Source organism: Schistocerca nitens, chromosome 7 (genome assembly GCF_023898315.1).
Source record: "Schistocerca nitens isolate TAMUIC-IGC-003100 chromosome 7, iqSchNite1.1, whole genome shotgun sequence".
NCBI classification, from domain to species: domain Eukaryota; kingdom Metazoa; phylum Arthropoda; class Insecta; order Orthoptera; family Acrididae; genus Schistocerca; species Schistocerca nitens.
In genome coordinates, this window is record NC_064620.1 from 183487112 (window position 1) to 183513297 (window position 26186).

The window sequence follows — 26186 nt, forward strand, 5'->3', positions numbered from 1 at the left end:
AAATGACTCAGTTACACATGGCACAGAACGGTTACTAATTCGAAAACTTACGACCTGATTAAGGTAATATGTAGAGGCTCTTGGGACTCTCGCCTATGAGAGAATCATCAGAAAACCAAATGGGAATCGGACAACTATGTGGTAAAAGCCAACCATTTCCTTTTCAGTTTCGAAAGCTTGTGATGGCTACTAAAATTCAGTTAATAATGTTGAACAACAATCCCAACTTATCTAAGGCCGTATAAAGCACAAGTAATATACTCCTGCCTCACTCAACTATTCCTCCTCGTTCTTAATACAAATTTTGAGGCTTGATGCATATCGTGATTCATTAAGAAGAGGGTGGCAGGGGGCTGGCTATTTGGTACTTTTCCCCTGGGTGTCCATCTTTCTTTGCCTGTGGTTTTCCAGTGAGATTGTCAGTAGGCTGTCTGTAGGACGAAGTGCGTTTAAATTGGTAAGGCAAAGGGTGTGGGGAAATACGTGGGGAGGGCACAAATGTGTCGAGCAACACGCCCTCGTTTTAACAATAGATTGTCCTTGCGTTTTCTTTTAACTTAAAGATCAGAGGAAGATAGCGAAGAGAAAAGGGAAAGCCTACCTCTTGGGTAACTTTTAACGCTGTATTTTGTTCCATGACATCAAGTGTATTGGTAGCAGAACATTTGGAAATGCACAGCGGAATCCCTCACTCTTCACACTGATGTGTGCAGCTTAACACTAATACTAAAACAGTTTGTGTGGCTCTTTTATTCGCCATATACGCCCCCACTACAGCACTGAGCCGCAGTAATTGATTTATTTCTTACAATGGGTTGACAGTGTGTATGTGATTATACCACCTACAATCATAAGTCTGGTCACAGTTCATAAATTATTTGTGAAATGATATTTACATTTTGGATAAGGTCCTACATAATGAAATTTGTGACGTTTCTATTGGATTCATCTGCATACTGTGAACAATAACAAGACTTCGTACGACCCTCGTCATATTCTCTTTCCAAACTTTTAAGCCTGATCACCAGTCCACTGAGGACACACTATAATACTATCACAGTAATGTGAACGCTCAGCTCAACATTTGACGTGTTTTACGCTTTTTCTTCACAGATGTTCCGGAGGCTCTTTGGCGTGTTCTGCCTCCGCTCTCGGAGGGAGTCAGTTGATGACTTTTACGGAGAGCTGATAGACGCCGATTTAGTTGGAAAACCAGAGGTGAGGAACACCGCAAAGTATTGAAATAAACTAATTAGTGTTAGGAGCAGTCACTTTCTACTTAGTAAAACGATTAACCATACATCACAGACTACTTAAAAACTTCTTGAATTAGCAAATCGAGTTAAGTTACTCTTAGATTTAAGCAGTACATTGAAGAAAAACAGATCCTTTTGTAAAACTTGCTTGTAGCATTAAACAAAGGAAGAGTCGATTGACTGCTACACATTCGTTTACTGAGAATTCTTCATACAGGAAGAAATTACTCTTACAAAGAAAATGTTACATTACAAGACCATAAGAATCTACTGCAAGTAGGTGACTGTCTCGTTAAAATAGTGTCTGATGGTTCCAAAGTCGGCAGCTGTATACTTTACACCTACTACAACGCATGGTGATACAGCGTCTCATCACTGTGGAGGTCCTCTCTAAATTCTAGCGTATTTGCTGTAGACAATATATCAGACCACACTGAAGCTTGCAAAACTAATGTATACCGCACATCTATTGAATAGCCACACCAATTGCAACGTATTTTCCATCCAGACAGAAAGGCAATCAATCTCTATATTGTTGTCTTATAACCGTCCGGATAATAATCCAACGGTGTACTGCAAAAACGCAGATGCTTTTTACCATTTCTGTATGTTCCAAGACTGTCGCATTTGATAATACAAGTATTACAATATTTTTCATTTTATTGCTTTAATAGATACCTGGAAAATGATAGATTTTAGATTTTGTGTAGGAAAAAACAGACCAAAAATTTCTTGATTTTTGACCGTGGAACCAAATCTCCCACAGAGGATGAGCGCCGCGCGTTGGCGGCTGCGCTCAGACGTGGACGAGTTGGTTCTGCTGGCAGCGCAGGAGGAGAAGTCCCGGCCACCGCCTGCTGCTGTTGATGTAGCCTGCGGGAAAGTCATCGGGAAGGTAAGGCGGCTCTGAAGATACAGCATCAGTGATAACTTGCTATTACTGAATGAGTTCGATTGCATGCAACATACCCTTTTTTGAGAGCGTTATATAGAGGTACAAGTTATGTTAGTGCTGAAAGTTAATATATGTGATCCTTGTCAAAGTTAATGTTTATGTTCGAAGCTTCTTCTCTTTCTTTCTATCAGACAGTAAAGTAGAAAGATGTTCTCTCTTAATGTACGCTCCATTACCATCACACGAGAGAACTTTTGCAACTTCTGTTACATAATGAAAGTTTAATGTATTTTAAAAATAAGAACTGCTCTCCTGTGCAGGTGAACGATGGCTGGATGATTGTGACGACTGCCGAGATCCATGAGCCGCCTGTGGTGGAGTGTGACGAGGACATCCCGCCGATCCCTCGCCGCCGGAGAGGGTGTCGGAGGTGCTGGGCGGAGAGAGTCGGGGCGAAGACCGTTGTGAGCCCCCAGGGTGGCCGGGCACACCGCCTCACTACCCACTAAACGTATTCATGACGAGGACATCCCACCAGTTCCTCGTCGTCGCAGAGGGTGCTGGAGGTGCTGGGTGAAGAAAATCAGTGCTAAGACTGCAGTGAGTGTATAACGTGGACAGGGACAAAGACACACTGACCAATAAATTTATTTGTGAAGAACTGATGGCAGTAGATAAGAATGACATCCCATGAAAACCTGAATGTTGACTGGGGAATGAAGGTGCTGACCAGAAAGGCGCTGAAGTCAGAATCTCAGGGCTAAGACTTTTGTGTTTGTGTGCAAAGTGGACATGGACACAAACTCACTACCCAGTGAACTAATTCATGCGGAACTGTGTATAACAAGGACATCATTCCATTGCCTCCTCATTGGAAAGCGTGTGGGATGTGTTGGACAGAGAATGTCAGGGCTAAGACTCTGGTGTGTCTGCGAAGTTGATGGGGACACTGGCATACTAGACATTACATTTATCCATGGGAAACTAAGGCAGTGGATGATTAGGACATACCATCGTTGTGCTAACGTTGGAGAGCGTATTGGAGGTGCTGCATGGTGAAAATCTAAGCTATGACTGTCGTCTGTATGTAAAGTGTATGGGAATTACGGTTCACTAGCCGAGGATCAAATTCACATGGAAAGAAGTACAATGGATGAGAAGGCATCCCAATGATGCATAATCGTCAGAGACAATATTGGAGATGCTGGCAAAGAAAATCAAGACTAAATCTGTTTTTTGTCTACAAAGTAAATGGGAATAACGGCTAACAAATATTTAAACTGAATAATTTATTAACTGAATTAATAAAATATCTTCGAACTTCTAACTTTATGCCCCCTTGTAAAACAACGTCAGTCCCGCTTTAATATCACTCAATTAAACAAATATTGAAATAAAATTTGTTACTTTTATCAACGTTGTACGATTCTTTCTTTCCCTCTCTCTTTACTTACGTAACTGCATTGAGACAAATACTTGAAAATGTTATATTTTTAGATATCCGTCTCCATGAGCAAAATTATACATGGACTACAACAATTACCAGAATACTGCATACCCATCTTCAACACAAAGAAGAAACAGTCATTTGTTACTATGGTTCACAACTAACAACCATTTAGATTTAAGATATTGTCTCATTTACCATAGCTTTTTAATGACCGTAGGTGCTCTGTGAAGTATCATGTTTACCTAAATTCCTATGTATCTGTCATAGCAAAAAAATAAATAGCCACATAACATTAAGACACAGCAATTCCGGGAGCGTGTCAATTGCTCGAAAGCCTACACCAGATGTCAAGATGGTGGACGCACAATCTGCAAATCGATTGGAGCGTACAGGGAACTAAATCCTAGCAAAGATAAGCCACGAAGTGTCTTGCTCTCCTCTGAACATCAGAGATATGATTCTTGACGTAAATAAGATTAACATTCCACAAAAAATAATTAACAGCCACAAGAGTCACATTTCTTATTAGTGTAGAATAACAATTATGACACAACATACGGAGATATCTATACACTGTTAAACACTCTTGATTAAACACTGATGAGTGTAGTTTCTGGTTTTAAAGTGTGGTGTGAGGCTGCCAATGCTACTCACGGTTAATCACACACATTCGGCATTATAGTGTTCATTTACACTCGAATATGCTATATGAAAAAACAAAATCGCTACACGTAGTAATTAGCAATGTAGCATGTGGTGTATTTGTACTGTGCCTATATGGGCAGTGGTAGAGTAGTCACGCACCCTACTGGACGCTATAAGTGTTGACGTACAAAAAAATAATCCTACAGACAAAGTGAAGGCGTTATGCATAAGTAACAATGCTATATTAAGTGCTTCAATGTACATAATGTATGTAACTGCATTACTAGTCGCAGAAGGGCGTAAGGAAGGGTGTACAGACAATAACTTTTAAACAGTACGTTACCATCATAAATAAGTACGTACAGATATGCTCAAAAGTATCCGAACTAGCTGAATTGCATTTCGCCTGATTCGCATGCAGCCCCCATAACGCAGCTGTCTAGTGGCTTCTCTAATCGCTCCTTGGTACAGTCGGTTGACAATTGAAAATGGTTCCAACAAGTCACCACTAGAAAACACTGTTCTCTATCGCAATGACTCAAGATGTAAAGTAATACCACGATACTACAATTATCTGGGAATACAATATCACAGATAAGACTGTCCTTAAGGCTTGTAAGCTCACATTTATTACAATAAATGACATACATGAAATGTTACCACTCTCATTATTACGTCAGATATGTAATGCACGTAGTAAGTTCGTCGATTCATGAGTTCCTCTTCAAAGTAACATACCGTACTTATTATTTAACACAAAATGGCATTAAAAATTAAGTTATTCACGAGCAGCTAGTTGAGAATAAGTATGACCTTCAAATGAGACGACGAACCGTCGCGTTCTGCATATGGATACAAACCCAAGCCATGCAGACTAAGCAAAGATTTCGTGATTGCCAACAACTAACAGTCATTCCTGACTAGGCGTACAGAGAGTGATATACCTCGATTTTAGACAGTATCAGTTAGCAAATATCAGCTTTGAATTACATAACGCAAACATTTTTAACGCACGCGAATTCCTACCAAGCATCTATTGTCCCTGTTAACGAACAACGAGAGATGTTAAATATTGCTTCTTCACAAGTAACTTACTTCAAATGCCGTGAGGTAAAGCTTTGTGTTGGACAGGGATTTGAACCCAGTACCTTATCGGATTGATATCGAAGCACAATCAACTGTGATATATCGGATTTTCTCGGCAGTAGCTAGATGTTTTATCTGAAATGACGAGATGAAACATTAATTTTTTACTTCCCAGGCCTACAACCCGGCACTTATCGCTGTTATATTCCAGAAAAACCGAACGTTAAATATGGGTTTGCTGAACCAGCAATGACATGTGAGCATGTTTGAACAACAAATAATATAACGAAGAGTTCAGTGCGGACTGGGAATAGAGCCCCACACATAAAGTTGGTGGCTACACACAATGAGACGTCAGCCACCGAATTTTTCTCCACCAGCAGCTCGGAATAACATCTTGAACTTACAGTGATCTCGCAAATAGTTCTGTGTCTCACTGGGAGTCAAAAACGACAGATATCGTCAGTGTTGACAACTAATGAAAATACATTAAAAATCAAAATTATTATCCACCAGCAGATAGGTGTTGTAATACTGGAGCTTGATAATACATAATGAAATCTTTAGTCAAAGGTCAGGATTCGAACCCATTCACGCGTAGTATGTGGAGATTTCAGCAGTTTTGAACAAACAACAAATTGTAGCAGAGTTGTATTGCCGCGAGGGGATCAAATTCCGAGTTAAGGACGGTCTGAGTTGCATTCCCAGTTGGGACCAATTTTATCGACATACAGAAGCTCAGATGAAAGATGGAATAAGTGTCCTGTGACCCCAAATAGCGTTTGTTTCGTCACTAGAAATTAATAACTAGTATAAGAGAGGTTACTGGTGATAGAGTTTCTACATGTCGCCACTCCTGACTTTAATGTGGTTCAATCCAACGTCTACTTGGTAGAGAAGGAATATCATCGTTAATGCTAATTTCAGACCACAGTGCGATTGTATCTTCTTTACTTGTTGTAGCCAGAAGAGAAGAGAATCTGTCTCTCCCTATTTAAAATCATTGACACAATTTATAATCGAACCCAAGCCATAAGTATATGAACCTATGATCAGTCCAAGAGACCACCAAATAAATTTCTCTGGGACTCATTTTCCTATAGTAACGCCGTTGCGCCACAGTGGATGAGAATTCTTACACACAGGCTCCCGGTAGTAAATTGCAGCATGTTCAGTAAATTCATTTACATAGTTGACCAACTCAGCATGAATTAGCTGCCTCAGCTAACGAGTGCATACATTCGACCCTACTTTGTAATCACCAAAATAAAGTCACGTAACTGCTACCTACACAGAACTGCCAACAGTGTAGGATGCAGAAATTTATATAGGAAGTATTCCTTCCACTTGAGCTACTCTATTGCGCTATCTGTTTGTTGAAAACGTCATGCAGAGCAAAAGAAAAAGAGTAACTGTTTGTCTCTCAGAAGTCTAGACCTGGCCACATACATTATCTCACAGCACTGTGGAGTGCCGAAGTTATGGAGGTATTGTTGTTTAGTTCTGGTGGTGTTGCAGCTACGTGTCAGCTAGTAGTGAAGTGGTAAGTGTCAAGCACCATCGATAAGATTTCGCAAGGACGAGTACATTCACTGCCACATTTTTGAAAAAACAATTCTGCTGACTGCTGAAGTTATCAATCGAATGCAACTTTTAACATCATTCCCTTCATTTCTGAACCCAAAATAGTCACATGTGGAAAAAGGACTAACTTCTGCGACATTTTTTTCTTTTCAGGTTTAATAGACAGCCAGGCAGCAGACGCATCTCGAAACTTTTGTATTATGTGTGGGGTGAGCAAATCCGGCCAAAATACGTCAGAAAAGTATTTTCTACATTAGCTGCTGAGTTGTAGTGGCATTTTATTCTTCTTCAAACCTTGTTTGACAGCTTTAACTCAGAACAAGTTTTCTACATGCATGTAATCAATGAACTGCAAGTGCATTGTAAGACTGTTATAGATAACATCACAGAATTCGCATATATCGTTGATGATAAATTTCTCTCTCATGTTTACTACTGTTTAAACAACACTAGATTAAACCTTACGAACATTGTACACTGTATTATAACAAATGAAATAAAACTACGCACGGAAACCTTACTGATTTATTAAAACTGAGTATCTGTACAGAAGCTTGCCTCTTTCGACACGAATTAGTAAAATACTAATCAATTACATTTGGATTGTGTCTGTATTTAATTGGTATGCTGTGTCATACTCAAGAGGTATGAAAACATGTTATTTCATAAATAAAGTTATGTATTCCTAGAAACCCAAAATTTGCCTGTCAGCAGCGGAAAGAGGCGTTACCCGATGTGCAGCACTGTAAGTTTTTCACCATTGCACTATGAGCCGAAAGTATTTTCTTGCGGTTTCCTTATCGATGTTTGATCTGACTGCTTGTAGCTCTTTCACAGAAGGGATGAAAACGTTACAGTCAGTTAGACTGCAACTGCGAACCCGAACAAACGCTTTTCGAGAGGTCAGCGCGTTACCACACAGCTGGCAATGAGGTACGTGTCTTTGATTCCTCTCACGAGGCCAATGGCGGCTAGAACTCATAATCCAATATTTAAAGGACGAGATTAGTTGCGATTTCCATGTGCAACGAATTTCCTGGGCTGAAAACCGTAAATTTACAATCTTTCGTTACACCTCAAGCGATAATAACTCAGATTATTCAATGGAAATGACAGGTAAAATCAAGTGAACTTAGAGGTTTATTTCCGTGCACACCAGGAAGTAAATCGTCGATCACAGATTTGCCAAACATACCTGGCCTTGTTGCCAAATCTCAGTTACAGTACCATCAGGAAGAAGACGAACCGATGTCATCCTACAGCGGGCTGGGAGGTGCCCATAGCTGGTGTCTCCAAGTCGCGGCTGCTATCGCCTGGAATACGTAATGCGTCTGATTCGCATTTCTGTAACAAGGTTTATGGACTGGAGCGTAGTTACTACCAATACTCAGAACTGACTGCAAACTAAGCATCATAAATCAGTAACTCTCATAGTTGTTTTTATATTTCTCTACTCGAAACTAAGAAACTCATTAACAGACGTTTTCGTGCCTCGCCGATAGTCGAGCACAACAAACAAATAGAAATAGAACAAGAATGTTTGTGTGTGTGCGTGTGTGTGTGTGTGTGTGTGTGTGTGTGTGTGTGTGTGTGTGATAGAGATAGGGGGGGGGGGAGAGAGAGAGAGATAGACAGAGAGAGAGAGACAAATCAAAAAAAATGACAGAGACAGATAGTAAAACATTGTTGCAAAGAAATTGGATCATGGTATGTAAAGAAACCAAGAAACATTTCATTAATATGACCTGTTCCACATCATTACGAAATGTTGCATTCATTATCTATGGAACAAGAATTAATCTAATGTAATCTGAACAAATCTGATCATATCATACTGATGACTAGCCATGAAGAGTCATGAATTACCGAAATTTTTACCAATACCAGTATCCAAATCTAAACTTTAAAATAAATGACTACAATTTTTGTAATAAACCGCGACTCCTATCAAGACCCTTTCGTCGCTGTTAACTAACCACGAAAGGTGTCTGATATACCTCCATCTGTAGTAACAAAGTGTGCATGCATTTAAAGATGACGTGCATGATGTGAAGTTCTGTGACGGAGATACGAAGCCAACACGTTATCGGATTGTTAACTAATTAAAATCAAATGTTACGTATCGGTTTTTCGCACCAGCTCCTAGGTGTTGGAATCTAACATAAGGATACAAACTTTTGTGGTTAAGCGAAAATCGAATTGAACACATACCGTGTATTCACGAATATAGTTTAAGTGTCAGTTGCTTACTCACCAACAGTAAGACTTGATCGTGTTTGACCAGAAATAACCACACCTATTGCGATTGTTGGCCACACATGGAACAGACACTAAAAATGCACGTTAATTTCCAGTAGCAGGCCGGTGTGCATGTGATAGGGCTTGTAATGAAATTATGAATATTTTGTACTGGATGAGGATTCGAACCATCATACTTACCTTTGGAGTAGACCTAGAGAAGATAACAGTCTCGGGAAAAGGGGAAAAGGAACGAAATGATTGTACGGTACTGTTCGGAGAGATTCAGATACGAATTCGGATCACAGTCCAACGCCAAATTTTTCAACGTCTCTAGTTCAATCAAGTACAAGTAAAATAAGAGCCCTGTTCCTTTAAATGGCTAAAGGTTCATCAAATAAAATAAAACTTTCTAATGTACTAAGTTTACTGGCGACTGTATTTCTGTTTACCACGACTTCCGCTATGTCATTTGCCAACGTAAACCTGCTCTGCCAAGTTGGTGATGAAGGAACGTGATGTTTAATGCGGATTCTGGATTATAACGTCTTTCTCATGAGGTTAACACAGGTAAAGTAAATCTGTTTTTGCCTCTTAAAAGTAACTGCCTGAACCCATGCATTGCACCTATGATAGTTCGCTACCCCAGAGCTTTGTGGCCACATATCCCAGCCCCAGGGGTGTGCTGTAACGGATGATGTGCTTAGCTTACAAAATTAGTCACAGTGGAAAAAATGCGAGTCTGTTAAATGATTAAGTAGAAGCAAGATTCTGACGCGGAGATTATGCTATTTTCATGGCAGCAGGATTTAAAGTCTCTTCTAGGCATCATAGGCTCGATGTGAAGCCATTTTAAAATCTTCACAAATTCAGAAAATTTCTTAGTTCGAGAAAATTCACTGTGAAGTGCGAAGTTTGGATGATTCAATTATTACCGACATTATTACTATCATTTTCCTCATACCGCTGCTGGAACACATGTGCTTGAAGATCATTTGATGCCTTTTGGTCATTATAGAAGTAGTTCCCCAAGAACGGGTTCTTTCCCTGTCTACGGAATCATTTTCATGTTAATTTCAAACATCAGCAATTACTCGTGGATTATATTAAAACTTAAGTATTTGATGAAGACGTTACTTGATAACAAAAACGCGCTGCCTTTCTTCATTTACTTCCGCCTATAAATGGCTATCGAGTGCTGCCAAACCAAAAGGCAACAGATCTTATTGCTTTGCGATATACGTCAGTTCTTCCTTATGGTTTGGTCGACATGACCTGTTTCAGGTTGTGTATAACAGACAATGTTTTAGAAAATCAATTGTTTTCCTTTGAAATAAATAGAAAGATTTTTATTCTAAGCTATCCAAGTACAAAGTTTTCGCAGTATTAGTTCAAATTTAATATTCGCTTCTATAATGTAGAAAAGTATTTCACAGTTGCAAAACTCACATCCGACTCATTGACCGTACACTTAGTCGCTTACTATAAATTCTAGGTCAGAGTGACACCAGTTTAAGAAACATAATATAGCGAAGACTGTTTGCCAGTGCTCTTTCTCACCGGAAAATACGCAGTTCACTCATTTGGTTCAATAAGAACATTGCAACAGTAATTTCAGTGTGATTGCAATGCATACGGATTGTAGAATTTAGTGGTGCTCTCTCTTCCACTTCTGTATACAATATGCCTGACCTAAAGTGGCCCTTTATCAGTACAGGCCCTGGGCAGTACAACATCATACTGACAACAGTAATGTGCTTATACTGACAACCTGACTGTCGTTTTACCTGATTTTGTTATCATTTAAATAAAACAACATGACCTTCCAGTGGGAGACATTTCGTCCCCCTTTTCCTTCTGTGAAATTTCTCAGTAAGATTTTTGCCTTCCAACCAGCGAAATGCGGCAGAGTACGGTCGGTAAACGATTCACAAATCACGATTTAGTGCCGTTAAGACGATTTCCTTGAACATTGTAGTAGATGAAGGAATTTAGTTTCTTCTTAAATCATCTTAAGCAGCAACGTTCACAGATATCTCAAACAAGAAAGAGCTCATTATCCAGGTACGAAGGTTCTAAAACAAACTTCCCACAGTTTGTGTCAGGTTGATCTTTACGTCTGATAGCACTGTGTAAGTATTTTGTCTAAGAGGTATCACAAGTACTGTTCCTGTAGCTGTGGGAATCATTGGATGAAAACGAGTTTAACACCAATAAGTACAGTACTGCTAAATATTCAAAATTATTATAAACCTAAGTTGCAGTTCATCCACAAACTGAGGCGCATTTATAATATTGAAGCTAGACTGTGTATCCTTGTCTTCCTTGAGTGGGCATTGGATGGCGTTTACACACAGTAATACAATACTCTGAATACTTCAAACGCTATAGCTAACGTTTCTCTCATAAACTACTTTAGTTTTTGTTAAATCTTCTGGGTCTTCAGCGTGCAATATGTGTTGTAGGTACGGTCTTATACCAAAAAACTGACCACCGAGTCGTTCCTCTCAGAATCCTATGTCCGGAAATATGCTCAATCTGGCAACGTTGTTGACTGTGGCACTTCCAAGAGGAAGTCTTGAGTGCACTCTTGGTACATTACTCTCGACTACGACTTTAGTATTGAGGTAAAACGAGAGACTAGCTAATATGTAGTCTGGCGACCGAAAGCAGAAGATGGCAAAATTTTTATCGCTCCTTTCCTCTCGGCGCTGAAGCTGTGAGTGTAATTCAAGCGAATCTAAAATATATTACGCTTTGTGTCACACTGGTAATAACAGTTTGGTTCAGCAATGTTATAGCGAGAGATTTCTTGGCCGACCATCTGCCTCTGAACACTGAATGCATCTGAGTTCTCTGGGACATGTTTGCTGCCTACCGGCGGGGGCTGAGGCGCTGCACCGTCTCGTCTTCTGCCGACAGCGTCTGCTACACTCCGCACTCTTGGCCATGTAAAATGCTTTAGTGTTGCAGAGTGGTGACCCTTAAATCTGTCTACGGTTTATGTTTCACACTTGATAGTAATGGAGGCACAAAACCGTTTTTACTTCATTATTATTTTATTACACTAGAATGCAATACATCAATGTGGCACAGAATTAATTTCATTGTTTCTGATCCGGTGCGCTATAATTAAAGCATCACACTCTGTTCTTTTTCCTTTCACATGAGATTCTTCAAATAATTTATTTTTGTCATGGATTCACATACGTTAGTCAAGGCACAGAGTGTAAATACAGTGTAATGTGTTTTGTTTCTTTCTTTGATTCCCTATGGTAACTGGATGCGAAAGATTGTGTCAATACCTTTCAGAATCTGTTCTATAGCTACTAAGGCAAATTGCTTGTTTTGAGGTCCATACATTAATTAATGGAGAAGTGAACGCTGTTCACAAGTCATATTTAAAATAACCAGTTGGATTTAAGGCGACAAAACTGCCCATATAAAGCTATCCAGAGAAAAAGTAAGTTGCTAGAGCCGTTGTTAGCAAATGTCTGTAGAGAGTTCCTAATTGCTACTGTGGGAATTTAGCATAGAGGCCCTATGGTAATCAAGAGGTCCATTTCCTTCATACTTATCACCCTGGCATGTGAGTCTTAAGTGAAGAACAATATTGAAATTCGTATCGTTTGCAGTCGATTCGAAATTCTTCAGAGACACTGGTATTGTGAAGCAGCTTCGCATCCAGAAAGCCGAGATCTATGACCATTAACACAACTTACAGAGTCGAGCGACCAAGAGGATTTCATGTGTAAAGGTTTTCTTCCGATTTCGTTACAGAATTTTTTCTGGAAATTAGCAGCTCCATAAAATATATGAGGAAAGAAAAGATCGCACCCTTGAGCCCCTACCACGGTTAGAATTGAAGACTGATTGAGCCGTTCGGACATGAGACACGGGCGGTAAAATGTAGCTATGGATACACGGCTGTCAACACGCCACTCTTATCATGGTATTGGTCCTTCGGCCTCATAATGTATCGTGAAAGATAATAAATACGGTCACAAATGTAAAGAAGAGCATTTCTTTAGGCAAAAAATTAATTGAATTTTCTGTCTCAGTGTCTTAGTTTACATGCGGATTATGTATCACGAGTCATTCAAATGGAAAGGGAATATTAAGTGAATTTAGCAATTCAGTTCAGTAACATACACGGAAGTGATTGCCCTGTCACAGTGTTGTCTAATGTTTGTGACGATCTTGCCAATTCTCAGCTGTGCTAGGAACAGCTCTATAGTGGTATGCGAGGAGAAACCCGTGCTCGTTCATAGGAGGATATGGAGTGGAGGCGCGGGGTTTGGTTAATATGCAGTGTTTTCTCCTACCAACTGTGTCAAACACTGAGCTGTACCATCTTCCAAATGATTACAGTTTCCTACAAAATAAATACGAATAAAACACTTACCTTGTTACTTTGTAACAAAAGATTATTTCAGTACAATAAAAAGTCTTTGGAAATCACCTATGCCCACCTGTCACAAACGTAAGATAACAAACACTTTGCACCTCGAAATCGATTGCATCTATGTGCAGTCTTTTGATCATACAAGTAGAATTTCATGAATTGCACGAGAATGCAGAAAAATATTGATGTGAATGGAAGCTAGAAGAAACACATTTAACTAATTATTCCGTGCCACGTAATAATAAATTCATCTGAAAATTCAGAAGAGAAGAAACTAAAAATTGTGCCCATTAAGACAGAAGCTAAAGTGCAGATGCGGGCTTTGTGCAGAACTCCGCTTTTTCTGCTTCAGACGTATATAAATAATGTATACTAACCAGCGTAATCATTGCTATCGTAATGTTTCCATCTTGTTTAGTCTTCTAATGAGGTACTAGATCCGCACCCATGAGTCTGAATGTTTCTTTGTATCCTCACATCTACTATCTTTGGGTGTTATTCCTCGGTATTAAAGAAGCAAAATATTGTGCCTGGTCCCCTGATTTATTAGAACGAGGTCGCAAGAAGGCTAACGAATTATAATCAACATACACTGAGTCGTCAATTTGTCTGTCGTCATGGTGTTAATTCGACAGAAATAAAAATCTTCATCTTTTTATGCAAATATTTGCGTTGTATTTTACATTACAATTTTACTATCTAAATTAAAATACGGGAATTTTTCCTTTTTTTTTCAAGGCATCTTAATCGCTGAAGAGAAATTAAGCTGAAATTAAACTGGCAGAAGTAAGGCTGTGAGGACGGGGCGTGAGTCGTGCTTGGATAGCTCAGTTGGTAGAGCACTTGCCCGCGAAAGGCAAAAGTCCCGATTTCAAGTCTCAGTCCAGCTCACAGTTTCAATCTGCCAGGAAGTTTCATATCAGCGCACACTCCGCTGCAGAGTCAAAATCTAATTCTGGAAGCTGAAATTAACCAATATGTGCTTTAAACAAAGTCTTCTTCCTGTTAACACATTAGTCTCAGTACCGCGTCCGATCCCCATTCTCTTCTAAAACTGCATTTAATCGCCGAGGAACAGAGGCAACAAGCTTTCGGATGAATCTGTCACTCTGTGACATCACTTCCCACGCAGCGTGAACTGTTTCCGACAACGCTGCCTTTGTTGTTGGTGCAGATCTTTTGCTCCTAATAATTTTTTCCATCTCTGCCCACACGTGCTCTATGGGATTGAGATCAGCAGCTTTTGGAGGCCATTCCAGTAGCTCATTGTCTCCTTTCATATGAAACCAGTGTCTTACACAATTGGCTGTATGGATTGGGGAACGGGCATGTTGGAAGATGATTCTACCTCCAGGAAATCGCGGATGAACAGAACGAAGCATGATTTCTTCCAGTAATAAGCATTACAAAGCGGATGCTCAAGTTCCCACTGCACGCGGCAACCATTTGCTGAAATCCAGCGTCAAACTGTAACAGTCGTCCGCCGCAGCTTTGCTCTGCTGGACATATTTACGGTCGTATCTCGTTCCACTTGGTCGATAGATACGAACAGAGCTATTTGGAGCAGCTGAAAATACCTTCTCGTCGGTAAATATAACTCGGTCCCAGTACAAAAGCGGCTTCCTTCTGTAGGCCTGTGCGAAATTTAACTTGGCAGCCCTATGTTGCTCTTTCAGCATTTCCTTAACAGCCGATTTCCGTCCATACCTTCCTTCCTCGTTGAGAAGGTCGAAGATGTATGGTCGACCTGCTCACTGTTAGCTGCAGGATGTCTTTAATTTCTCTGCTACTCCTGAAAGGGACCTTAACACTGCAGCAAAGTATATTATTGTCTTCACCCTCTGTGGTAGTCCGTGAGCGTCAAACTGGGCAGAGCCGGTTTACGTTGGGAAATGACGTAGCGGAAGTCATGGTAAACAGAAATACAGTCGCCAATAAACTTACTTACATTAGAAAGTTTTATTTTATCTGATGAACCGATTGCCATTTATTTTACTTGTACTTGATTGAACTATAGACGTTGAAAGATTTGGTGCTGGACTGTGATTCGAATTCGTATCTGAATCTCTCCGAACAGTATAGTACAATCGTTTCGTTCCTTTTCCCAAGACTGTAATCTTCTCTAGGTCTACTCCAAAGGAAAGTATGATGATCCGAATCCTCATCCAGTACAGAAATATTCAAAATTTCATTTCAAGCCCTATCACGTGCACACCGGCCGGATAGTGAAAATTAATGTGCATTTTTAATATCTGTTCATGTGTTGCCAACAATCGCAGTAGGTGTCGTTATTTCTGGTCAAACACGCACAAATCTTACTGTTGGTGAGTAAGCAACTGACACTTAACATTTGTTTTTACTTATTTAACAATCCGATTGCGTATCGGGTTCATATCTCCGTCACAAGACTTCACATCATGCACTTCATCTTTAAATGCATGCACACTTTGTTACTCCAGAATGGAGGTATATCAGACATCTTTCGTTGTTAGTTAACAGGGAAGAAAGGGTCTTGATAGGAGTCCCAGTTTATTACAAAAATTGTAGTCATTTATTTTCAAGTTTATATTTGGTGACTGGTATTGGTAAAAATTTCATCACTCTTCATGGCTAGTCATCAATGTGATGTGATTAGATTAGATCAGATTACATTAGATTAATTCTTGTTCCATAGATCATGAATACAACATTTCGTAATGTTGTGGAACAGGTCATATTAAAGAAACGTTTCTTGGTTTCTCTACACACCATGATCCAATTTCTTTACAACAATTTTTTACTCTCTCTCTCTCTCTCATTCTTTTTGATTCTTATCTCTCTCTCTCCCTCTCTCTCTCTCTATCACACACACACACAAACACACAGACACACACACACTCACACACACACACACACACACACACACATTCTTTTTTTGTTTTTATTTGTCTGTCGTGCACCCCCTCCACCCACCCCCCCCCTCCACACCCTATGAACCATGGAACTTGCCATTGGTGGGGAGGCTTGCTTGCCTCAGCGATACACATGGCTGTACCTTAGGTGCAACCACAATGGAGGGGGTATCTGTTGAGAGGCCAGATAAACATGTGGTTCCTGAAGAGGGGCAGCAGCCTTTTCTGTCTGGATGATTGACTGACCTGGCCTTGCAACACTAACCAAAACTGCCTTACTGTGCTGGTACTGCGAATAGCTGTAATTCTTCCTCAGGCCATGCAGCTTTACTGTATGAATAAATTATGATGGCGTCCTCTTGGGTAAAATATTCCGGAGGTAAAATAGTCCCCCATTCGGATCTCTGGGCGGGGACTACTCAGGAGGACCTCGTTATCAGGAGAAAGAAAACTGGTGTTCTAAGGATCGGAGCGTGGAATGTCAGATCCCTTATACGGGCAGGTAGGTTAGAAAATTTAAAACGGGAAATGGATAGGTTAAAGTTGGATATAGTGGGAATTAGTGAAGTTCGGTGGCAGGGGGAACAAGACTTTTGGTCAGGTGAGTACAGGGCGATAAATACAAAATATATAAAGGGGTAATGCAGGAGTAGGTTTAATAATGAATAAAATAATAGGAATACGGGTAACCTACTACAAACAGCACAGCGAACGCATTGTTGTGGCCAAGATAGACACGAAGCCGACGCCTACTACAGTAGTACAAGTCTATATGCCAACTAGCTCTGCAGATGACGAAGAAATTGAAAAAAATTGTATGATGAAATAAAAGAAATTATTCAGATAGTGAAGGGAGACGAAAATTTAATAGTCATGGGTGACTGGAATTTGAGAGTAGGAAAAGGGAGAGAAGGAAACATAGTGGGTGAATATGGATTGGGGGAGAGAAATGAAAGAGAAAGCCATCTGGTAGAATTTTGCACAGAGAATAGTTTAATCAAAGCTAACACTTGGTTCAAGAATCATAATAGAAGGTTGTATACATGGAAGAATCTTGGAGATACTTGAAGGTATCAGATAGATATAATTGTAAGACAGAGGTTTAGGAACTAGGTATTAAATTGTAAGACATATCCAGGGCAGATATGGACTCTGACCACAATCTATTGGTTGTGAACTCTAGATTAAAACTGAATAAACTGCAAAAAGGTAGGAATTTAAGAAGATGGGACCTGGATAAACTGACTAAACCAGAGGTTGTACAGAGTTTCAGGGAGAGCATAAGGGAACAATTGACAGAAATGGGGGAAAGATATAGAGTACAAGAAGAATGGGTATCTCTGAGGGTTGAAGTGGTGAAAGCAGCAGAAGATCAAGTAGGTAAAAAGACACGATACTGTGTGAAGAGTTTGACGGAGCACTGAAACACCTGAGTCGAAACTAGGCACCGGGATAGACAACATTCCATTAGAACTACTGACAGCCTTGGGAGAGCCAGTCCTGACAAAACTCTACCATCTGGTGAGCAATATGTATGAGAGAGGCGAAATACCCTCAGACTTCAAGAAGAATATAATAATTTCAATCCTAAGAAAGCTGGTGTTGACAGATATGAAAATTACCGAACTATCAGTTTAATAAGTCACAGCTGCAAAAGACTAACGCGAATTCTATACAGAAGAATGGAAAAACTGGTAGAAGCCGACCTCGGTGAAGATCATTTTCTATTCCGTAGAAATGTTGGAACACGTGAGGCAGTACTAACCCTACGACGTATCTTAGGAAATAGATTATGGAAGGCATAGCTACGTTTCTAGCATTTGTAGACTAGAGACAGTTTTTGACAATGTTCACTGGAATATTCTCTTTCAAATTTTAAAGGTGGCAGGTGTAAAATACAGGGAGCGAAAGGCTATTTACAACTTGTACAGAACCAGATGGCAGTTGTAAGAGCAAGGCGAATGAAAGGGAAGCAGCGGTTGGGAAGCGAGTGAGACAGGGTTGTAGCCTGTCCCCGATGTTATTCAATCTGTATATTGAGCAAACAGTGAAGGAAACAAAAGAAAAATTCGGAGTAGGTATTAAAATCCACGGAGAAGAAACAAAGATTTTGAGGTTCGCCAATGACATTGTAATTCTGTCAGGGACAGCAAAGGACTTGGAAGAGCAGTTGAACGGAATGGACAGTGTCTTGAAAGGTGGATATAAGATGAACATCAAAAAAAGCAAAACGAGGATAATGGAATGTAGTCGAAATAAATTGGGTGAGGCTGAGGGAATCAGATTAGGAAATGAGACACTGAAAGTAGTAAAGGCGTTTTGCTATTTGGGTAGCAAAATAACTATTGATGGTCGAAGTAGAGAGGATATAAAATGTAGACTGGCAATGGCAAGGAAAGCGTTTCTGAAGAAGAAAATTTTGTTAACATCAAGTATAGATTTAAGTGTCAGGAAGTCGTTTCTGTAGGTATTTGTATGGAGTGTAGCCATGAACGGAAGTGAAACATGGACGATAAATAGTTTGGACAAGAAGAGAATAGAAGCTTTCGAAATGTGGTGCTACAGAAGAATGCTGAAGATTAGATGGGTAGATCACATAACTAATGAGGAGATACTGAACAGAATTGGGGAGAAGAGGAATTTGTGGTACAACTTGACTAGAAGAAGGGACCCGTAGGTAGGACATGTTCTGAGGCATAAAGGGGTGACAAATTTAACATTGGAGGGCAGCGTGGAGGGTAAAAATCGTAGAGGGAGACCAAGAGATGAAAACACTAAGCAGATTCAGAAGGATGTAGGTTGCAGTAAGTATTGGGACATGAAGAAGCTTGCACAGGATAGAGTAGCATGGAGAGCTGCATCAAACTAGTCTCAGGACTGTAGACGACAACAACAACACAACTTCTAGGGAGTAATGATAACGACGTTTAAGTTAAAGGAAGTTTATGAAAAGTAGTACTTATTGTATCTACCTCTGTACATCAGCCATTTAAAGGAACAGGGCTCTTATTTTACTTGTACTTGATTGAACTAGAGACGTTGAAAAATTTGGCGTTGGACTGTGATTCGAATTCGTATCTCAATCACTCCGAACAGTACAGTATAATCATTTCGTTCCTTTTCCCAAGACTGTAATCTTCTCTAGGTCTACTACTCCAAAGGCAAGTATGATGGTCCGAATCCTCATCCAGTACAAAATATTTATAATTTCATTTCAAGCACGTGCACACCGGCCTGCTAGTGAAAATAAACATGCTTTTTTAATGTCTGTTCATGTGCTGCCAACAATCGCAATAGGTGTCGTTATTTCTGGTCAAACACGAACAAATCTTACTGTTGGTGAGTAAGCAACTGACACTTAAGCTATATTCGTGGATGCATGGTATGTGTGCAGTTCGATTTTCGCTTAGCCACAAAAGTTTGTATCCTTATTTTAGATTCAAAAACCAAGCAGCTGGTGCGAAAAACCGATACGTAACATTTGATTTTAATTAGTTAACAATCCGATAACGTGTTGGGTTCGTATCTCCGTCACAGAACTTCACATCATGCACTTCATTTTTAAATGCATGCACACTTTGTTACTCCAGAATGGAGGTATATCAGACACCTTTCGTGGTTAGTTAACAGCGACGAAAGGGTCTTGATAGGAGTCGCGGTTGATTACAAAAATTGTAGTCATTTATTTTAAAGTTTAGATTTGGATACTGGTATTGGTAAAAATTTCGGTAATTCATGACTCTTCATGGCTAGTCATTAGTATGATTTGATCATATTTGTTCAGATTACATTAGATTAATTCTTGTTCCATAGATAATGAATGCAACATTTCGTAATGATGTGGAACAGGTCATATTAATGAAAGGTTTCTTGGTTTCTTTACATACCATGATCCAATTTCTTTACAACAATGTTTTACTATCTGCCTCTGTCATTCTTTTTGATTTCTCTCTCCCTCTCTATCTCTCTCTCTCTCTCTCTCTCTATCACACACACACAAAAACACACACACGCGCGCACACACACATCCTTTTTTTATTTTTATTTGTTTGTTGATCTCGACTATCGGCGAGGCACGAAAACTTCTGTGACAGAGTTTCTTTGTTTTGAGTACACTTACAAAAGAAAAATAAAAACAACTATGAGAGTTACTGATTTATGATGCTTAGTTTGCAGTCAGTTCTGAGTATTATTAGTAACTACTCTCCAGTCCATAAACCTAGTTACAGAAATGCGAATCAGACGCATTACGTATTCCAGGCGATAGCAGCCGCGACTTGGAGACACCAGCTATGGGCACCTCCCAGCCTGCTGTAGGATGACATCGGTTCGTCTTCTTCCTGATGGTACTGTAACTGAGATTTGGCAACAAGGCCAGGTATGTTTGGCAAATCTGTGATCGACGAGTTAGTTCCTGGTGTGCACGGAAATAAGCCTCTAAGTTCACTTGATTTTACCTGTCATTTCCATTGAATAATCTGAGATATTGTCGCTTGAGGTGTAACGAAAGATCGTAAATTTACGGTTTTCAGCCCAGGAAAGTCGTTGCACGTGGAAATCGCAAATAATCTCGTCCTTTAAATATCGGTTTACGAGTTCTAGCCACTATTGGCCTCACAAGAGGAAACCAAGACATGTACTTCTTTGCCAGGTTTGTGGTAACGCCCCGACCTCTAGAAAATCGTCTGTTATGGTTCGCAGTTGCAGTCTAACTGACTGTAACGTTTTTATTCCTTCTGTGAAAGAGCTACAAGCCTTCAGATCAAACATCGATACGGAAATGGCAAGAAAATACTTTCGGCTCATAGTGCAATGGTGAAAAACTTAAATGTTGCACAACGGGTAACGCCTCTTTCCGCTGCTGACTAGCAAATTTTGGGTTTCTAGGAATACATAACTTTATTTATGAAATAACACATTTACATACCTCTTGAGTATGACATAGCATACCAATTAAACACTGACCCAATCAAAATCTAAGTGAGTAGTATTTTACTAATTCGTGTAGATAGAGGCAAGCTTGTGCACAGATACTCAGTTTTATTAAAACAGTAAGGTTTTCGTGGGTAGATTTATTTCATTTGATATAATGCAGTGTACAATTTTCGTAAGGTTTCCTCTAGTATTGTTAAAACAGTAGTAAACATGAGAGAGAAATTTGTTATCAACGATATATGCGAATTCTGTGATGTCATCTATAACAGTCTGACAATGCACGTGAACTTTATTGATTGCATGCATGTAGATAACTTGTTCTGAGTTAAAGCTGTCAAATAAGGTTTGAAGAACAAAAACATGCCACTACAACACGGCAGCTAATGTAGAAAATACTTTTCTGACGTATTTTGGCACGGTGCGCTCTCCCCATACATAATACAAAAGTTTCGAGATGCGTCTGCTGCCTGACTGTCTATTACACCTGAAATGAACACAATGTCGCAGAAGTTAGCCCTTTTTCCACATGCAACTATTTTGGGTTCAGAACTGAATGGAATAATGTTCAAAGTTTCATTACATTGATAACTTCAGCAGACAGCAGATTTGTATTTTAAAAAATGTTGCAGTAAATGTACTCGACCTTAGACATCCTATCGATGGTGCGTGACACTTACCCCTACACTACTAGCTGACACGTAGCTGCAACAGCACCAGAACTCAACAACAATACCTCCATAATTTCTGCACTCCACAGTGGTGTGAGATAATGCATGTGGCCAAGTTTAGACTCTGAGAGACAAACAGTTACTCTTTTTCTTTTGCACTGCACGACGTTTTCAACTAACAGTTAGCGCAATAGAGTAGCTCAAGTGTAAAGGAACACTTCCTATTTAAATTTCTGCATCCTACACTGTTGGCAGTTCTGTGTAGGTGGCGGTTACGTGACTTTATTTCGGTGATAACAAAGTAGAGTCGAATGTATCCACTTGGTAGCCGAGGCAGCCAATTCATGCTGATTCGGACTAGTAAGCAAATGAATTTACTGAACATGCTGCAAAATACTACAGGGAGCCTGTGGGTCTGAACTCACATCCACTTTGGCCCAACGGACTGATCATAGGTTCATATACCTATGGTCTGGGTTCGATTCCAACTTGTGTCAATGATTTTAAATAGGGAGAGAGAGATTCCCTTCTCTTCTGGCTACACCAAGTGAAGAAGATATAATGGCACATTGGTCTGAAATTCACAGTAAAGTAGATATTCCTTCTGTACAAGGTAGACGTTGAGCTGAACTACAATAAAGTCTGGAGTGGCGACATGTAGAAACTCTATCACCAGTAACCTTTCTGATACTAGTTATTTATTTCTAGTGACGAAACAAACGCTATGTAGGGTCACAGGATACTTATTCCATCCTTCAGTAAAGGTGTCATTATCTATTATCAAGCTCTAGCATGACAACACCTGTCTGCTGTTGGATAATAATTTGGATTTTTAGAGTATTTTCATTCGTTGTCAACACTAACGATATCTGACGTTTTTGACTCCCAGTGAGGCACAGAACTATTTGCGAGATCACTGTAAGTTCAAGATGTTATTCCGAGCAACTTGTGGAGAAAAATTCGGTGGCTGACGTCTCTTTGCGTTTAGCCAACAACGGTATGTGTGGGGCTCTATTCCCAGTCCACACTGAACTCTTTGTCATACTATTTCTTGTTCAAACATGCTCACATGTCATTGCTGGTGCATCAAACCCATATTTAACGTTCCTTTTATCTAGAATATAACAGCGATAGGTGCCGGGCTTGGAAGTAAAAAAAAAATGTTTCATCTCGTCATTTCTGTTAAAACATCTAGTTACTGCCGAGAAAATCCGATATGTCACAGTTGATTGTGCTTCGATATCAATCCAATTAGGTTCTGGGTTCGATTCCCTGTCCATCGCAAAACCTTACCTCACGGCGTTTCAAGTACGTTACTTGTGAAGAAACAATAGATAACAACTCTCCTGGTTCGTTAACAGGGACAATAGATGCTGGATAGGAATTCGCGTGCGTTAAAAATGTTTGCGTTATGTAATTTAAAGCTGATATTGGCCAACTGATACTGTCTAAAATCGAGGTATATCACTCTCTGTACGCCTAGTCAGGAATGACTGTTAGTTGTTGGCAATCACGAAATCTTTGCTTAGTCTGCATGGCTTGGGTTTGTATCCATATGCAGAACGCGACGGTTCGTCGTCTCATTTGAAGTTCATATTTATTCTCAACTAGCTGCTCGTGAATAACTTAAATTTTTAATGTCATTTTGTGTTAAATAATAACTGCGGTATGTTACTTTGAAGAGGAAATCATGAATACGACGAACTTACTACGTGCATTACCTATCTGACGTAATAATAAGAGTGCTAACATTTCATGTATGTCATTTAATGTAATAAATGTGAGCTTGCAAGCCTTAAGGACAGTCTCATCTGTGATAAGGTGTTCCCCGATATTTGTAGTATCGTGGTATTACTTTACATCTTGAGTCATTGCGATAGAGAACAGTGTTTTCTAGTGGTGACTTGTTGGAACCATTTTCAATTGTCAAACGACTGTACCAAGGAGCGATTAGAGGAGCCGCTAGACAGCTGCGTTATGGGGGCTGCATGCGAATCACGCGAAATGCAATACACGTCGTTCCGATACTTTTGAGCATGACTGTATATTCGGTAACACAATAAGCGAGAACACTCGACTAATCGTTATGCCCAGCTGTATATCTTTACTGCCTCTTCTATAGCGCTGATTTGATTACCATTAAGAATTAGTTAGAGATGCTTTACTTGCTTCCTACTAGCTCGATTACTTCAGCCCCTACCGATCGGATTATTCTGTGCCTATTGCCCTTCGGAACTTCCCATTGGAAGATTAGATAAGGAGCGATTTCATCGTCCTCACAGCTTAGTCTACACTTAGGGGCCTGCCTTTCTACACCAAACGTTTGTAGGTGTTTCTTAATGTTCTCAGGGACAGCCATGAGTTCTACCACGCATTTAATCCGTTTCGTGTTTAAGTTTAGTGTTAGAGAACCTCTCTTGAAGAGAGGCATCGGAATCATTAGCTTTCCATGTTTTTGGTTTTGGATCGTAGTTCAATATTCTAAATTCAGCCTTCATATCCAGTAACGTAGTTGTGGTTTTGCCATCATCATAGTCATCCTTAAGACAGCTTTCGGCCTAATATATAGAGCCGTCTTGTCTGTCCTGGCTGGTCTATCAGCTTCTTCATTTATACCTAGTGGTGCTCATAAGAGTCCTTTTTGCCTCGTTTGTGTGAGGGGTCCATGACAGTTTCGCCTGAGTTTCCAGTATATGTGCTGGATTTACTTTCTGATAAATGAAATTCCAATACTTTTCTTGGGATTGAACCATAGATCTTGTTTTCTGCACCAGTATTCTAAAAGTGTGGTACACATTGCACCATTGTTCTTAGAATATTAGCAAATCGGCCAAGTATTACTATGTTTAAATCGTGTTCAAGTGGTTCAAATGTCTCTGAGCACTGTGGGACTTTACATCTGAGGTCATCAATCCCATAGAACTTAGAACTACGTAACCCTAACTAACCTAAGGACAGCACACACATCCATGCCCGAGGCAGGATTCGAACCTGCGACCGTAGCGGTCGCGAAGTTCCAGACTGAAGCGCCTAGAACCGATGGGCCACACAAGCCGGTTAAATCGTATGTGTATTCCTGGGAAAAGTAGCCTCTAGTACTTAGCTCTTACATGAGTTCATTCACAACTAAGTTCACTGAAGTACGGAGGAAACCCCTCCTTGTGAGCACCATCCTGTTGCTGTTGATCGCTGTTTGCTCGTTCATCATAGTGACTTTTATATTTCTCCTTCTTTGCACGGTCTTAATCCTCAGCTTATGGTGTTCTCAGTGCTGTGCTCTTCTGCAGCTCTAACCATGGATTCTAGCGGCGGATCGCTAAAAGCCTCCTCGATATCCACAAAGATGTAGAGAGCTGATTACTCAAAGTGTAGAGCTTTTTGCACCGTCCAAAAATAGTTCGTTAAGTGTCGGGTCACTTTGTTTACCTGTTTGATACGTCTGTTGGTTTGCATGAAGAAGAACGTTAGTTAACCGTTTCACCCTAAGGTGCACATCACCTAGTTTTTATAATGTCTTTAGAAGATTAAAAAAAAAAAAAACAGACTGACCGTTTTAATAACCTTGCAAGTGTAGGACATTTCTCCCTGAATTCGGAATGAAAACTACCCTCACCACTCTCCAAGCATTAGGAATGATTCCTGTAGCAAGGCTGCACATAAACACTTTACGTAGGACTTTATGATAAACCGAAAACCAAGTGCCTCTCAGGAAGAGCCCTTTGAAGGAAATGAATTTTGAGGAGCACCTCCCGGGTCTTACTTGCTATGCTTGAATCCCCCAATCCCAACCCCTTCGTCTCGTTCCTCATCTGTTAGCTGGTATTCCAGTGCGGATTTTATGAAGTCTAGCGCAAGCAGCTGTACCTTCCACAACCTCATACAATAATTTCGAGGATTATAGTTGCGCTTGTTTCATAGTAAGGCGGTAATTGACAAGGGTGGACCTGATGTTTTGACCAATGTGATTTCCTCCTTGCAAGCGTGATGTTTTATCGTACCTGCTTCTTTGCTCTCCCTTCTCGTTCTTCCACCAAGATGCATTTCAGTCTGTGCAATTTGTTGCGTATTCACCAGCGCGCTTTTGACTTTATATGCTGTTCATATGGCATAATATTTTAATTAACTGTATATTT